General features: G+C 35.7%; 1 pseudogene across 1 annotated transcript; it reads right to left on the bottom strand.

Moving 5' to 3' along the window:
• Positions 1-437: 437 nt before the first annotated feature.
• Positions 438-14,528, bottom strand: LOC308429700 (chromobox protein homolog 3-like; annotated as a pseudogene). Its single transcript has 3 exons — positions 14,219-14,528; positions 13,329-13,578; positions 438-515 (listed from the first exon to the last, which is right to left on the bottom strand). The product of its transcript is annotated as a chromobox protein homolog 3-like (transcript).
• Between the last annotated feature and the right edge of the window lie 536 nt (positions 14,529-15,064).

The following is a 15,064-nucleotide window of genomic DNA, read 5'->3' as shown; positions in this document are numbered from 1 at the left end:
AAAATTTCATCTAGATTATGTGGACCAGTGCATAGAGTTCTTCTAAGGCATTCACAAAGCTCTTGGTTCTGCTTAAAGTGGGAATGGTAACATACATCTATTAGTATATGAGATGAGAGCCAGGAGAATTAAATGTTCAAGGTCAACTGTTAGAGAAGTGGTTCAATGACTAAGAGACTAGTTTCTCTTCAGAATAGCCAGGTATGCGAACAGAATGTACAAGCAGAGCACCCGTGAGTAAACATAATGGAAACAAGATTTAACTTTATAAACGTTTAAGACCAGTTCAGGCTGCATGTCCCCCATTTCTAGGAGAATTTGCTAGGGTTACTCTCTTAGATCCCATGGTTTTTCCACTGCACTAGGTTCCTGCCTGTAATCAGACAAGGTCTTAAATGAAGTGTTCCAAAAGGCATAAAACATTTTCAACCTACAGTTTATCCTGTCGGAAGATTGTTCTGGGGACTGAGCCGAGCAAAATCGTCCTCAGAGACCAGAGGAAAATCATCCAGCAACTGACAGGAGCAGATGCATAATCATGCAGCCTAATACTAGGTGGAGTTTGGGGGGTCCTGTGGAGAAGGGGGAGGGCAGATCTGATTAGGACACCATAAGAACCTTGTCCATAGAATCTACTGACAGGGACTCTTGGGGGTGGGTAGAGATCAGGAGCCTGACCTAAGCCCTTTGCATGTATATTATGGCTGACTGGCTTGGTGTTCTTGTAGAATTCCAGTGAGAGCAGTGACTGTCTCTGACTCTCTTGCCTGCTCATGGGACTCCTTTCTTTTTGCTGTCGTGTAGTGATGCTGCGGTATGAGCTTGTTCTTACAAAAATTTGTAATGCTGGGTTTTGTTGATTTTCTTGGGAAGTCTGATGTGTTTGGAGGTAAGACAGTAAAAGAATGGATCTAGAGGATCAGGGAAATGCAGGGGAGAGACTGGCAGAAGGAAGAAGAGGAAAATGAAGGCAGATTGTAATATATGGGAGACAAAAAGGAAAAGGTGAAAAAACTTAAGGTCACATATAACTTTATACTGAATTCAAGACCAGACTGAAGTACTTAGTTTCAAAGATAAAAAGGATAAAAAAACACAAATTTTTACCATCAGGTGCTACAATATTCTCTTCAACCGAAATAAACCCATTCACTGAAAATACAACTCAGTAATTAGGAACACAAGCTGTGCCTCTATATTGGGTAGATTTACCACTACACTGTCTATTCCCCTCCTAGGAGATCCCTTATCACTTGCCACCAACTGTCCTCCTGTTCCCTTTCCTTCCTCTCCTCCCTCCCTCTGACTCCTCCTCTTCCTTTTTACTCCTTGACTCCTCCCCTTCCGATTCCTCTTCTTCCCACCTCCTCTTGCTGTCCGATCGTGTATTGACTTAACATAAATCTACAATCAGGTTAAGTTACACATGCCTGAGACATATTAGACTTAAAAATAAAATAGCACTTGAGAAATTCTACTGCAAATTTTTTTCATCAATTCAAGGATCTAGTGGTTTGATGGGAATTCTTCAGCATGGCTACTTACCTCCAATTTTAATCACATAATAATGCTACTTAAGTGAAACTTGCTTATAAATCATAACAGGTGTTAGGGATGAATTTTATAGGGTTTCTTTACTTTAATGCTTTATTTTAAAAAGAACTAACATTATGTTACATAATGTTTGCCCCATCCTCAGCAATCACAGTAGCAATACATATAGCATACAATCACAAGGATGAAGTATATCTTCTTCATTTTTCCTCAGGGTAGAGCACACCAATTGATCAACCAGTGCCAAATTGTTTGCTCTGAAAGTATAAATACAACTAAGATTATATGGACTGTATATGGTATATTTAGGTATATAAATACATATTCACATACATATACATGTGGGTATTCTTTCAATCACAATTACTGGAAAAAAGACCATGAATGGGAGGAGATCAGTCAAAGGTATGTGAAAGGATTTGAATGGAAATAAAAGGAAGAGAAATATCTATAAATTATTATCTCAAAAATAAAAAGGAAATAATGTCTTCTTTATTAATTTTGCAGATAATTGGCTGAAATATTGTCTAATTTCCATATTTGACAGTACAATCATCTGTGATGTAACATAGATTCTGAAAACCACATATATTAAGAAAAATGAAGAATTATATTACCAAAAATGGAAGTCTCCAGTATTCATTGCTCCTCTTGCTATACTGATTTTTAATCCCCCTACTGCATGAATGGAAAGAAAGCAAAAAGAAAAAAAAACTGAGAAATCCATGCTACTGCTACAATTTAACAAAAATACTAAAGTAGAGATTAAAACTTGAAATAAGTTCATATGTTTTCTAAACAAACTACATATTGAAGTTTTATTGTCTATAGGAGAAACTTTGCCAAGCAGGCCTAGCCACAATGCTAGTCCATGATCTGCTGATACTTTCTTCACTGAGCCAAAACAGAATTTGCCCACCTGGTTAGAGACTGCCATGGTATATAGCAGACAATTGTCGAGCCACAAAGAGAAGAGAGAGAGAGAGAGAGAGAGAGAGAGAGAGAGAGAGAGAGAGAGAGAGAGAGAGAGAGAGAGAGAGCATCATATGAGAGTGTGTCATTGACTCTGTGTCTTCTTACCTCCATCCCCAAGGGTCTTGGTTGCGGTCACAAACAATAATAGTGATTTTATAATCATGTCTATATTTTCTGTTAAGTGAAAAGCATTTTTGAAAACTATTATACTTTTAGTGAGGTCAGCTATAAGCATATTTGTGAACAAAATTACAGTGTCATGGCTGGTTACAAGTGGAATATCTATGTATGTGATAGGTTTTCAATGTACATTTGACCTTTTAAAATACATTTAAATATTTAATAAGTTAGCAATTTCTCACCAAAAGTAGAGTATTCAATAAAAATAATATTACTTGAAAGTAGGCCCTAAAGAGTTAAGAAATAATTATAAATAAGTAAAATTTTTAATGCTAAAAAGAGAAGCCATCAATATCTAAATACATGTTCATTATATTTTACTATTACCAATAGACATTTATTTATTCAATGACAATTTAATTGCATCAGAGAATATTCTTTTCATTTTCTGTTTTATCTGGTAGCATAATAAAATATTAATAAATATATTATTATCATATTAAAAAAGCACTTCTATTTGTTACTTTGACTTTGGAAAAATAATGCTTTAAATTTTTAGTAGTGGACTTGGTCAACCACATTTTTAAAAATGCTTATTAATGTCTATGCTATAGTTTAAATTCTAGTTATTTTGTGTTTTTCTAGGTACACATATATGCTACAGCTTGTGTGTGAATATCAAAAGACACCTTTTGAGACCAGTTTCTTTTCTTCTAAATTATGGGTTCTAAGTATGGAAATCATAATTTTAGATTTGTCAGCCAACACCATTTTTCACAACTATTTTATTGACATGTAAAATATTTACATAAAACATATATGCATAAACATAATGTATGTTATATTTTGTACTATAAAATATATTATATTTATCTTATAAAAATATGCCTCATAATTCCTAGGTGTAGGTATATTGTTTTCTATGCTGTGTAAAGTTTATACTTTGGTTATTCAAATGCTGATTTGTCTGTCCTCATATCTTGTTTCAAGCTGTAAATAACTCTGTAATGTTTATACATAGAATCTCCTATCTCTAGTTTGTGCAAGATCATCCTTTATTATTTGCCTTGTCAATAAATACTGATCACCCAGTGACTAGGCAAAAGAGAGAATGGGGTCATCATTCAGCAGAAGAAAGAGAAAAAGTTGGCAAATCAGATTAGTGGGTATGTGGATGATTTAGATATATGAAGAAGGGGTCCAAGAGCTAGATGAATATTAATATGTAAATATCATAAAATAGAGCTACAGATAGCTGCATGAACATAGAAAACAAAACTAGATATCTTAACTTCTCAGCTAAAGAAATGAAGCCTTAAATCAATCATATTTTTCTATGTGGTTATTGAGAAATAGCAAAAGGTAAAATAGTATAGCCACCTTATTAATTAATCCTTTATATGTATATTAAGAATAGTTCATTTAAAATTATGTTATTGAACCAATAATTTATTTCTCTGTCAAGAAATTGCACCTGAATGACACTGTCAAGCGACTGAAGATCCCAGGAATTTTAAAGGTCTGGTGGGGAAGGGGTGGGGTTGGGAACAACCTTGTGGAGATGGGAAGGAGGTGGAATATGGGATGTGCAATAGTCAGAGGGTGGACCAGGAGGGAAATAAACCTGGAGTTTAAAAAAACATTAATTAAAACAGAAAAAAATATGCCTCTATATATGATTGAACTGGAATAAAAACTCAGTGTAGCAATATAGTGTTTTTTTAACAAAATGAAGGTTTTTTGTTCAACTTTAACCCCTTGGGTAGAGATGGATCCAAAAAGTACAAGTCTGAGGAGATGGCATGTTGAATAAAATACTTGTCAGGCAAGCTTAATGAGCAAATATCAAATTCCAAAGACTCATTGAAATGTCAGGTTGGTTAACTACTTGTGATGGTTTATTTATGCTTTCCCCACAGAATGGCACTATTAACAATTATGGCCCTGTTGGAATAAATGTGGCCTTGATCAAGTAGTTGTATCATTATGGTCATGGGCTTTAAGACTCTTGTCCTAGCTGTCTGGAAGCAAATTTTCTCATAGCATCCTTCAGATAAAGATGTAGAATTCTCAGGGCTTCCTGCACCGTGCCTGTCTGGACTCTGCCATACTCCCACCTTGATGGTAATGGACTTAACCACCAAACCTTTGTAAGTAAGCCCTAATCAAATATTTTCCTTATAAGAATTGTCTTGGTCATAATGTCTGTTCACAACAGTAAAACCTTAAGACAGAAGTTGGTGCCAGGAGTCTGTTATTTTCTTAATAACCTGAACATCCTTTTGTTTGAAGGATGTAGATTTGGGGACTTGGGATTTGGAAAGCAGTAGTATGCTTTAAATGGAGCTTACTGGGCTAGTCTAGTGGGACTATGGAAGATATTATTACTAAGAGTGATTTGAGTTGTTCAAACTTGGCCCAAGAGGTCTCATTGGAGAATTTCAGTATGTGACCTAGAGACTAATTCTGTGGTAGTTTGATGAAGAATGTGACTACTTTTGGCAGTTGTCTATTTTTCCCCCAGTGTCTGCCTGAAGCTGAGGTGAAGAGATTTAGATTGTTTTGAAACAAAAAAAAAAAGATGGCTCAAAATTGTGTGGTATAAATTCTGGTCTGTGGTTACTAAAATTTACTCTTATGAAGAACATTTTAATGAAAAGGAGCCAGCAGAGAAAGGAAAAATATATGGTTAAAGTGTTAAAGGAGACCAGGAAGTAGAATGTTGCTGATTTTTATGTTCTTGGCTATAACAAATTAAGGGAGTTGGACTTTGGAAAAATATTACACCTAACAAAGTTTCGATCGAGGCATGGTGGTACACAGTTTCAATCCCAGGACACAAAGCCAAGCAGATCTCTGAGTTTTTAGGCCACCCAGAGACAGAGCAAGTTCTGGGTGAAGGAAAGCTTAAGTCTAGGTATGGTGGTATATTCCTTTAATTCTAGGATAAAAAGCCACATAGATCTCTGAGTCAAAGGTCAAGCTACAGAGTAAGTTCCAGGACAGTGAGGAAGTTGGAAAACTAAAAGCTGGAATAGAATAAGGTAAGGACATGTTTAAGACACAGTAAGCAGCAGAACTTGGCAGGTTTGGCCATGTGGCTCTGGCTTTAGAGTTCAGAATAGAAAGAACTAATGGGACAATAGATGCTGGTTAGCTGGAGTGACCCTGAAATTAACAATGATTATGAAGAGACCTGCATCACTGAGATGAAACTTTCTGGGAAGTATTTTATGAGAGCACAGAGATAGCCAAGGTTGTATTTTATGAAGAATTGGTAATGCAGCAAAATCACCCATGTGGCACTGATTTTGAAGGTATGAAGGGGTTATGAATAACAGCTGAGACTTGGCACTGTGAAATGCCAAGGAAGGCAATTATTGAAGTTTCAGCATCAGTTGTAATTGATGGCCCAGGACTGAAGGGGTCATACAAAGTAGTCAAGGCTTGGTAGTATGAAGAGAGTCTCTAAGGGGCTATTGGTGAAGCCTAGTTTCAGTGCAAGGCCCAAGTGTATTATAGATTCTGAATGATCACTAAGAATATGAGAAGTAGAGGAGTGGAGTCAATCAGGGTTTACAGAGCTAAAGAGCAAAGCTAGAGAAGTAATGGTACACGTGTGAAGAATCCTGAAGATCCTTTGTGTATCTCAGACATTAGAACAAGAAACTAATGAAGCTGAAGTTTACCTGGTAACCACAAGATGTTAGAGATGCCAGAGCTGTTGGATACCTGCCAAGGAACACAGCTAATAGGGAGTGGAACCAGCACAGAAGAAAGAAATCTGTTACAGTTAACAAAGATGAAAATGTAGTGGAGATCTGAAGACTGCTTTGGCATCACAAATGGAGATGAAGAGTTTGTAATTTACCCAGATGGTTTTCTTTCTTGCTGTGGGGATTACACTTAAGTTATTGGACAAATCTCAAAAGAGACTTTGTACTTTGGACTTTTAACATATTTGAAACTTCTATGGGCTGGGGGCACATTGGAAGTTTGGCTAAATGTACATCTTTATTATGCTATGTTTTGGTATGGCTCTCATAGACACATAATTTATGTTTGAATAAGCCTAGGGAGCCAGGGAGTAGAATGTGGTGGGTTGTATATTCTTGGCCCAGAATGTAGCACTGTTAGAAGGTGTGGTCTTGTTTGACTAGGTATGTCACTGTGGTTTCGAGTTTTAATACCCTGTCCTAGCTGTCTGGCAGTCTTTAGGTGAAGATGTAGAATTCTCAGCTTTTTCTGTATCGTGCTTGCCTGGATGCTGCCATGATACCAACTTAACAATAATGGACAGTGCATCTAAACCTGTAAGCCACCTTCAATTAAACGTTGTTCTGTAAGAGTTGCCTTGGTCATGGCATCTGTTTTCAACAGTAAAATCATGACTTATACACTACTTATTTGAAATTCCAACTTTAAGGAAGAGATGATTTCCACAGAAATTAGACTAGAGAAACACCAGTTCTACTGGTGCAGTAGTTTAATTGCTAGATTCTATATTGATTAATAATTGTGAGAGTACTGAGAACATCAACCTCAGGCCTCCAATATACATGCATATATTGCACAAGCATGTGCCACAGCTATGCCAACACACAATAAAAACATTTATACAAACATACATACTGCACCTATGTGAAAATTAAAAACAAGGTAAAGATTGAGGTGAAAGGAATAAGGATTAAAAGTTTTATTTACAGAATAAAATTATATGAATATTTTTATATACTGTGCTGGCTGGTTATGTGTGTCAATTTGACACCAGTTGGAGTTATCACAGAGAAAGAAACCTACCTTGAAAAAATGCCTCCAAGAGATCTAGCTTTAAGGCATTTTCTCAATTAGTGATCAAGAATGGAAGAGCCCATTGTGGATGGTACCATCACTGGACTGGCAGTTCTAGGTTATATGACAAAACAAACTGAGCAAGCCTGGGAGAGCAATCTAGTAAGCAACATTTCTCCGTGACTTCTGTATCAGCTCCTGTCTCCATGTTCTTATCCTATGTAGGTTCAAGTTTTAAATTTCTTTCGTGATAAAGAGCAATGTGGAAGTGTGAGATGAATACCACTCCCACCCATCATCTTGTTTCTTTGTCATAATGTTTTGTGCAGGAATAGAAACCCTGACTAAGATAAATTGGTACCAGAAATGGGGTAATCCTGTGACAGCCTGACTATGTTTTTATGAGGGCTGTAGAATGACTTCTGAACTTTGATCTAGAAGAGTCATTGGGTGTTAAGAACTCCGTATGATGTTTTGTAGGAGCTTGGAAGATGATGTTGAGAACAGGGAAGATGATAGAGGCACGGTTTGTAAAATTTCAGAGGTAAGATTAAAGACCCTTTTCGGGAATTTTGTTCTTTTGATTGTGAAGATCGTGTGGGTTTGGTAAGTTTGGGCTAAAAAATCAATTGAGTTTAACAAGATACCATAAATACTAAAATGAAACCTCTGAATTACTGGGTTGATTGATACTGGTCAGCTGGATCTAAAAAATTAGTGGTGATTAAAAAGAGACTAGCATCACTAATGTAAAATCTTCTAAGAAGTGTTGCCTAAGAGTACAGAGAAGTTGTGTTCCTGAGGCAGCCATGGTTGTACCTTGTGTTGGCAGCTAAATTAAGTAATGTTTAATAGTCACCCAGGTGGTGCTGCTTTTGAAACATGAAGGGGTAGCAGCTGGTGCTTAGCACTATGAGCTCATAAGAGAAGCCATTGGTACAGCCTCAATGGTAGTTGAAGGCCCAGGACTAAAGGGGTCCTGTATTAAAGTTGAGGCTTAGAACTATGAAAATAGCCTATTAGAGGCTATTTGAGAAAGTGCAGTCCCATTGCAGCAGATGACAATAGTGTTTTGGAGATGCAAGTAATATGAAATGACAAACACGAACAGCAACAAAAATGGAGTACAGGGAGCTGAAGCTTAGAAGACAAGCTGTGTGCTACAAAGGACAAAGCTGGAGAAGTGACCTAAGCACTTAGAGGAGCCCAGAAGATCATGAATAGATCCTAGATATTAGAGTTTAATTTTGCTTAGATTGTGACTGTGCCCTGATATTTTCCCCTCTTGAAGAAAGTATTTTAGTGAAGCCCACAATTAAGAGACTTTTAAATGTAAATAGACTATGAACTTTAAAAGAGATTAGATATTTTAAAGATATTGAACTTTTAATATGTAAGAATTTTTAAAGACTGAAACTTTTAAAGTTATTTATATTTTCCTCCTTTGAGAAAATGCCTCAAAGAGATCCAGTTTTATGGCATTTTCTCATTTAATGACCAAGGGTGTAAGGGCCTATTGTGGGTGATACCATCCCTAGGCACATAGTACTGTGTTCTGTAAGAAAGCAAGCTGAGCAAACCAGGGGAAGCAATCCAGTAAGCAGCAACCCTCCATGGCATCTGCATAAGATCCTGCCTCCAGGTTCCTACTCTGAGTAAGTTCTAGTCCTGAGTTCTTTGGTGATGAGCAGCAATGTAGAAGTGTGAGTTGAATAACATCTTTCCTCCCAAACTTCTTTCTTGGTCATGATGTTTTGTGCAGAAATAAAAACTCTAAGACATACTTTTTTGAAAACAAAGAAGTATTAAAACTTAAGTATTATAAATAAAAATGAAATATCTTTATAATCTGAGACAAACTTACTTCTATACATCTATTAAATTTCACAAATTCTCAAAAATGCATTTCTATAATAATGAGAAAATATTTTTTACATATGAAATGTGTCTTCATAAGATAAACATAATTTTTCCTTTGCCAATTAATTGACATAACCTTTCAGAAATAAATACAGAAAATGTTTTGTTTCCTACATAATTAATAAAATGTCATCAAATTAATTCATAGAGAAAGGACAATTTCTAATATGCTTATGTTGTAAAGAGAAAAAGAATTGTTGCAAATGAAACTTTCATAAAGTATTTGTAGGTAGAAAAATATTGAATATAAATGGAAAGGTAGTTTACTGAACAATCAACATCTCAAATATGTCTATCCAAAAAAGAAACATATGCAGTACATTTAGCCTCTATTTACTCATTTAGTTATTAGAAATTTTATCTGTCTCCCCAATTTTCTCTATTGTTTCTACCCCACTTTCCTTATATTTTCCCTATTTACCATGTGAAAAGTGTATGCCTCTCAGGGATGCTAACCAAACACGGTATATCATTGCAAAAAAAATAAGGCATTTTATACCTACTATTCTATTATGCATGGAGACGGCAACCCAGTCAGAGGATAAGAGTTCAAAAATCAGACAACAGAAATATCCCTACTGGTTCCTCTGCTAGTTTTCTCATACAAGCACCAAGCTACATAACTATTATATATTTACAGAGGACCTCAAATAGATCCATTCCATAGGTGGAGGACCTTTTGTATTATGAGTCTTAAACTGGGCTAGTAATTGCTTAGCCATTTCCACAATTTCTGTGCCAGCTTTACCCCAGCACATCAAGCTGGCAGGGAAAATCCTAGGTTGAAGGTTTTGGCTGGTGGTAGGAGGTGGCACATTCATGTTCTGTAGCCCCTGTTACTATGAGTACTAACTAGAACTACCCTAATGGATTCCTGGGAGTTTTTACTGCACTATGTGTCTATCTTGCCCCTAATTGCCCTCCAATTCCAGCTGTCTCTCCCTGTGTCCCCTCCCTCAATCCCTCCAATTTGTTGTCTCTTGCTCCCGTTTCCCAGTTCACCTGCCATGCCTACTTACCTTTCACAGGGAGATCCATGTGTCCTTCCTTGAGGCCTCCTTGTTATTTATTTAGTCTCCCTGTGTCTATGAATTGTAGCATGGGTTATTTTTTACTTTGCAGTTATTATCCACATGTAAGTGAATACATATCATGTTTTTTTATTCTAGTTCTGGATTATCTCATTCAGGATGACTTTTTCTTCTACTTCTATCCATTTTCCTGCAAATTTTATGATGTTACTTTTTAACAGATGAGAAATATTCCATTGTGTAAATGTGCTGCAATTGCTTTATCTATTCTTCCACTGAGGGGCATCTTTGTTTTTCTAGTTTCTAGGTGTTATGAAGAAAGCTGCTGTCAACATAGTTGAACAAAATTCTTTGGTATTTGTTGAGAAATGTTATAAATAGGTCTCAAGATAACGTGGTGCACATTTTTTTGAGAAAGTTTATATAGATTTCCAAAATGGCTGTACAGGTTGGTACTTCCAATATAACTGGAGAGGGTTCACCTTGCTCCACAAGCAAGAACTGTCATCTTAATATTTTGTCTTAGCCATTCTGAAAGGCTAAGATGAAATCTTGAAGTGATTTTTATTTTCATTTCCCTGATGTCTAAGGTTGTTGAACATTTCTTTAAGTATTCCTCAGATATTTGGGTTCTGTCAAGAATTCTCTGTTATTTCAAGGTTTGTAAAGGACTGTGTTTGAATTCTGATCGGAATTTCACTGAATCTATATATTTCTTTTGGCAAGCTGGTCATTTTTATTGTCTTTTTTTTAAAACAACTTTATTTTACAAAACAAAGATAAATGTACAGATTTTAAACATTTTTTGCTTAAAATTATACAATTTTTGTCAGTACTTTTTTTCAGATTTTAACATAATTTTTACATAAAACTATATGAATATATTTTTTAGTCAGTACTTGATTTTTTTCAAGGTTTGATAGTATGCCTTGAAAACTTAATAGTTACAATGAGCATAAAGTACATGTAAAACAAAGTGTAACATGGAAATAGTTAAAGTTTTCTTGTTTTGTAAATATTTTTTTGTTTTGTTTTGTTTTTTTATTTCTTGGACTTCATATAGTCTGTGAGTTGTTTCTGGGGGAGTGCAAGCCTCTGGGGTTAGCATCCCACTATAAGTGACTGCATATTATGTCTGTTCTTTTGTGACTGGGTTATCTCACTCAGGATGATATTCTCTAGATGCAGCCATTTTCTTAAGAATTTGGTTAAGTCATTGTTTCTGGTGGCTGAGTAGTAAATTTTTGCCATTTTTATTGTCTTAATTCTATCAGTATATGAGCATGGGTGGTCTTTTCAACTTCTGACCTCTTCTTCAGTTTTTTTCCTCAAGGAGTTGAATTTCTTGTCACACGTGTCTTTCACTTGCTTATTGAGAATTGTCCTAAGACATTTTAGATTATTTGAAGTTATGGCAAAGTGTGTTGTTTTCCTGATTATTTACCCTTGTACATTTTTTTTATTTGTATATGGGAGGTCTATTGATTTTTTTCTTCTTTTTTCTTTTTAGACTTATTCTTGTATTCAGTCATGGGTGCCAATGAAGTCCATAGGGCAGAGTTCCTGCTACCCTGAACCAATCGGGGGAGGGACGTGCTTTCTGTGCTCTTGGCCCAGACCTCTCTTTGCCCTGGTTATGCATAGTGCAGCCTCACCAGGCCTGTTGAAATATTTTCTTCTATGACTTTTTTGAGAATACTTTTTAGGCCTTGAAACCGGAAATACTTTTTTTTTCCCTATCATTGTTAGGTAATGATTTTTCATTTTCTCCTACATTTTCTGCACTTTTAAAGAAATAAAAAAAAATATTTATTGACCACGGCTCACTTTTATTTATAATAAAGTAAATATACAGTTGGATGACATTCTGAAACTACAATGTTACTTTTCTGGCTCATTGAATCAGAACCTAAATACTGAAAAGATTGATCCTACCAGTAAGGCACGAGTCAGGGTATAGAAAAAGCCTGCAGGTCATTAATTGATAGCATCAAATTTTGTTCACTCACTTTGTCAGCAGGTCTTAAATTGCCAACATCAGCTTCAACCATGATTCTATTTCCACATCAAACAGATTCCATGAATCATAACCTTTACTACAGATTTAACTTTCTTCAAAGGAGTGTTGGTTCATCACAGGAACCTTTATTTAGACTGGCTGACCTGGATCTGTTTCTGTAACCGGCTGGCCTCTTATAACAGAGCTTTAGAGTGTGGGGATTAAAGGTGTGCACCACCACACTCAGCCCATTCTTGTGACTGAATCACAGTACTTTGTCTAATTTTATTTTCTGAAGGGGGAGTTGATATGGACCAATGTTCTATAAATAAACTATTCCATTTACATGATAATACAACAATTCTCAGGTGGTTGTTTTTAAACTCTCTAATAAATTAAAGACTTTGCTTAATCTGAAAGGTTATGGTTTAGGAAATGTTCACAATAATGAAATATCATCAACTTTTGTTTTCATCTTCAGTTGTTTTGAGTATTAAAAATAAGACAACACAAACAAGTTATGTGTTTTATGTATATACTGTATACAGCAAAAAATATGGAATGGTCATTTGTGTCCCACTAAAAAAATAGGTTTTGACTTTATTAATGTTTGTAAAATCTCCCCAGCATTTAAGAAAAGCTGTTCTTCAAAGCTGAGGAAATACAACATGGTATGAAGTATTCTATTGTTAAAGGAAGCAACTACAGAAATCTCTTATTTGCTCAAATGAATCAGTGCCTTTTGATGCAGAACAAAACCCAAAAATATCCCAACTACTTTCAATACTTTCAAAACCAGCATATCAAACTTGACTTTTATTAGAATGTTATTTTTCCACACTAGTAATTCCAAAGCCAAGATACACACACACACACACACACACACACACACACACACACACACACACATATATATATATATATATATATATGTGTGCTTCTTTGGGCAAAGAATGCCAAGTCAGCCTCTCCTCATAGAAGGCAATCACAATCTCAGGACACTTCATATTCACCTCATTTGCTAGCATCAGATCAGCCTCATCTGAGTCCTTCCATGTCATGAGAAACCTTAACTCTCCACTGTTGTCTGAGGCACAGATTATTTATTCAGGATCATGACCTCTGTCTAAGCCCCTTGGTTTTTCAGCAGCATCTCTTTTCCCCTTCGATTTGCTATCATCAGATTCACTGTCAGATAAAGATTTCATTTTTGTTTTTTTGGGTATTCTTATGGCTCATCTGCTACCCCAGTATATTATAAACACTCTTCCTTCCTCCCCTGTTGATTTTACTTAATAAAGATCTTATGGCCAATACTAGGCAAGAGAGGAAGAGTGGGACTTCCAGAGAGAGGATCTCTGGCAGAAGCGGAGGTGGGGGGTTTTGCCAGGGGAAGATGGAGGTGGTCAGACATAGTAGACTGAGAGAGATGCAAAAACCTAGCCATGTGGCAAGACGTGGGCTATGGTAATAAGATTAAGTTAGATTGGCTATCTGGCAGGTAGCCCAAGCTAAAGACCTAAGATTTTATAGATCTTTTTTTAACTACTTTATTTTACAAAACAAAGATAAATGTACAGATTTTAAGCATTTTTTTTGCATAAAATTATACAATACATTTTTGTCAGTACTTTTTTTTCAGATTTTGAAATAATTTTTTACATAAAACTATATGAATATATTTTTTAGTCAGTACTTCATTTTTTTTAAAGGTTTGATAGTATGCATTGAAAACTTAATAGTTACAATGAGCATAAAGTACCTGTAAAACAAAATGTAACATGGAAATAGTCAAAGGGCGCAAAACAGAGCCCGGCCCATCTGCCACGCGGACCGCCAGCTCCTAAGGGTTGAAGGTTTCCTTTTTGTACCATCTTTTTCTTTACCAGATTTTTGAGAATTAAGAAATGTTCCAATTAATTTCTGGACAATCTAAATTTTCTTTTGGTTCCCAAGTACTATCAGCATCTGTGAACACCTTCCGTTTCAGGTAGTACTCCACCTTCCCATTCACTACTCGACGATTCAGTAATTTTTCTACCACACATTCTTCAGGCTCTGACTCTTCAACTCTTTAGATCATTTTATTTTTTTTCTTACATAATTTTTTTTTGCAATGTAGTTTTATTGGAAGCCATATTTAAATTTAATTGGAGACCTGAAGAGTTCACTGTTCAGCGGCTCAGGACAGAGGATACTGCAGAGTCTCCTGCCTGCATATTTCAGCTCAACCACATCCCAGAGGAGGGGGCACAAGCAGCTCAGTGGGGGCAGTGGGAATGTTTTTTTGATTTTTTGTTTGTTTGTTTGTTATTTGTTCAAAGACATTTCTTTGATATTTTTATTTCTTCTATCATATCTTTAATTGCTGAGATTCTTTCTCATTTGCAGATTTCCTTCATTTTTTTGGGGTCTTTTCATTTGTTTAATTGTTTCCCTCTCCATTTTCAAGTTGTGAACATTCTTAGTTTTATTTATTCCCTTAGCTATTGCTTTCTTCTTGGCTTTCTTTAAGTGATTTATTAGTTTTCTCTAATTATGCATTTTTTAAAAGAGAATTCTTTCAGTACATTTATTCATTTCCTTCTTATAGACCTCAATCTTCACCATAAGGTTGATCTTATGTTCTTTTTCTCATAGGGTAAGAAAGCTAGTGTGTGGTAGTGACATGAGT

This window comes from Micromys minutus (genome assembly GCF_963924665.1).
Source record: "Micromys minutus genome assembly, chromosome: 14".
Lineage (NCBI taxonomy): Eukaryota > Metazoa > Chordata > Mammalia > Rodentia > Muridae > Micromys > Micromys minutus.
The sequence above is the reverse complement of the archived record's forward strand: the minus strand, read 5'-3'. Positions and strand labels throughout refer to the sequence as shown.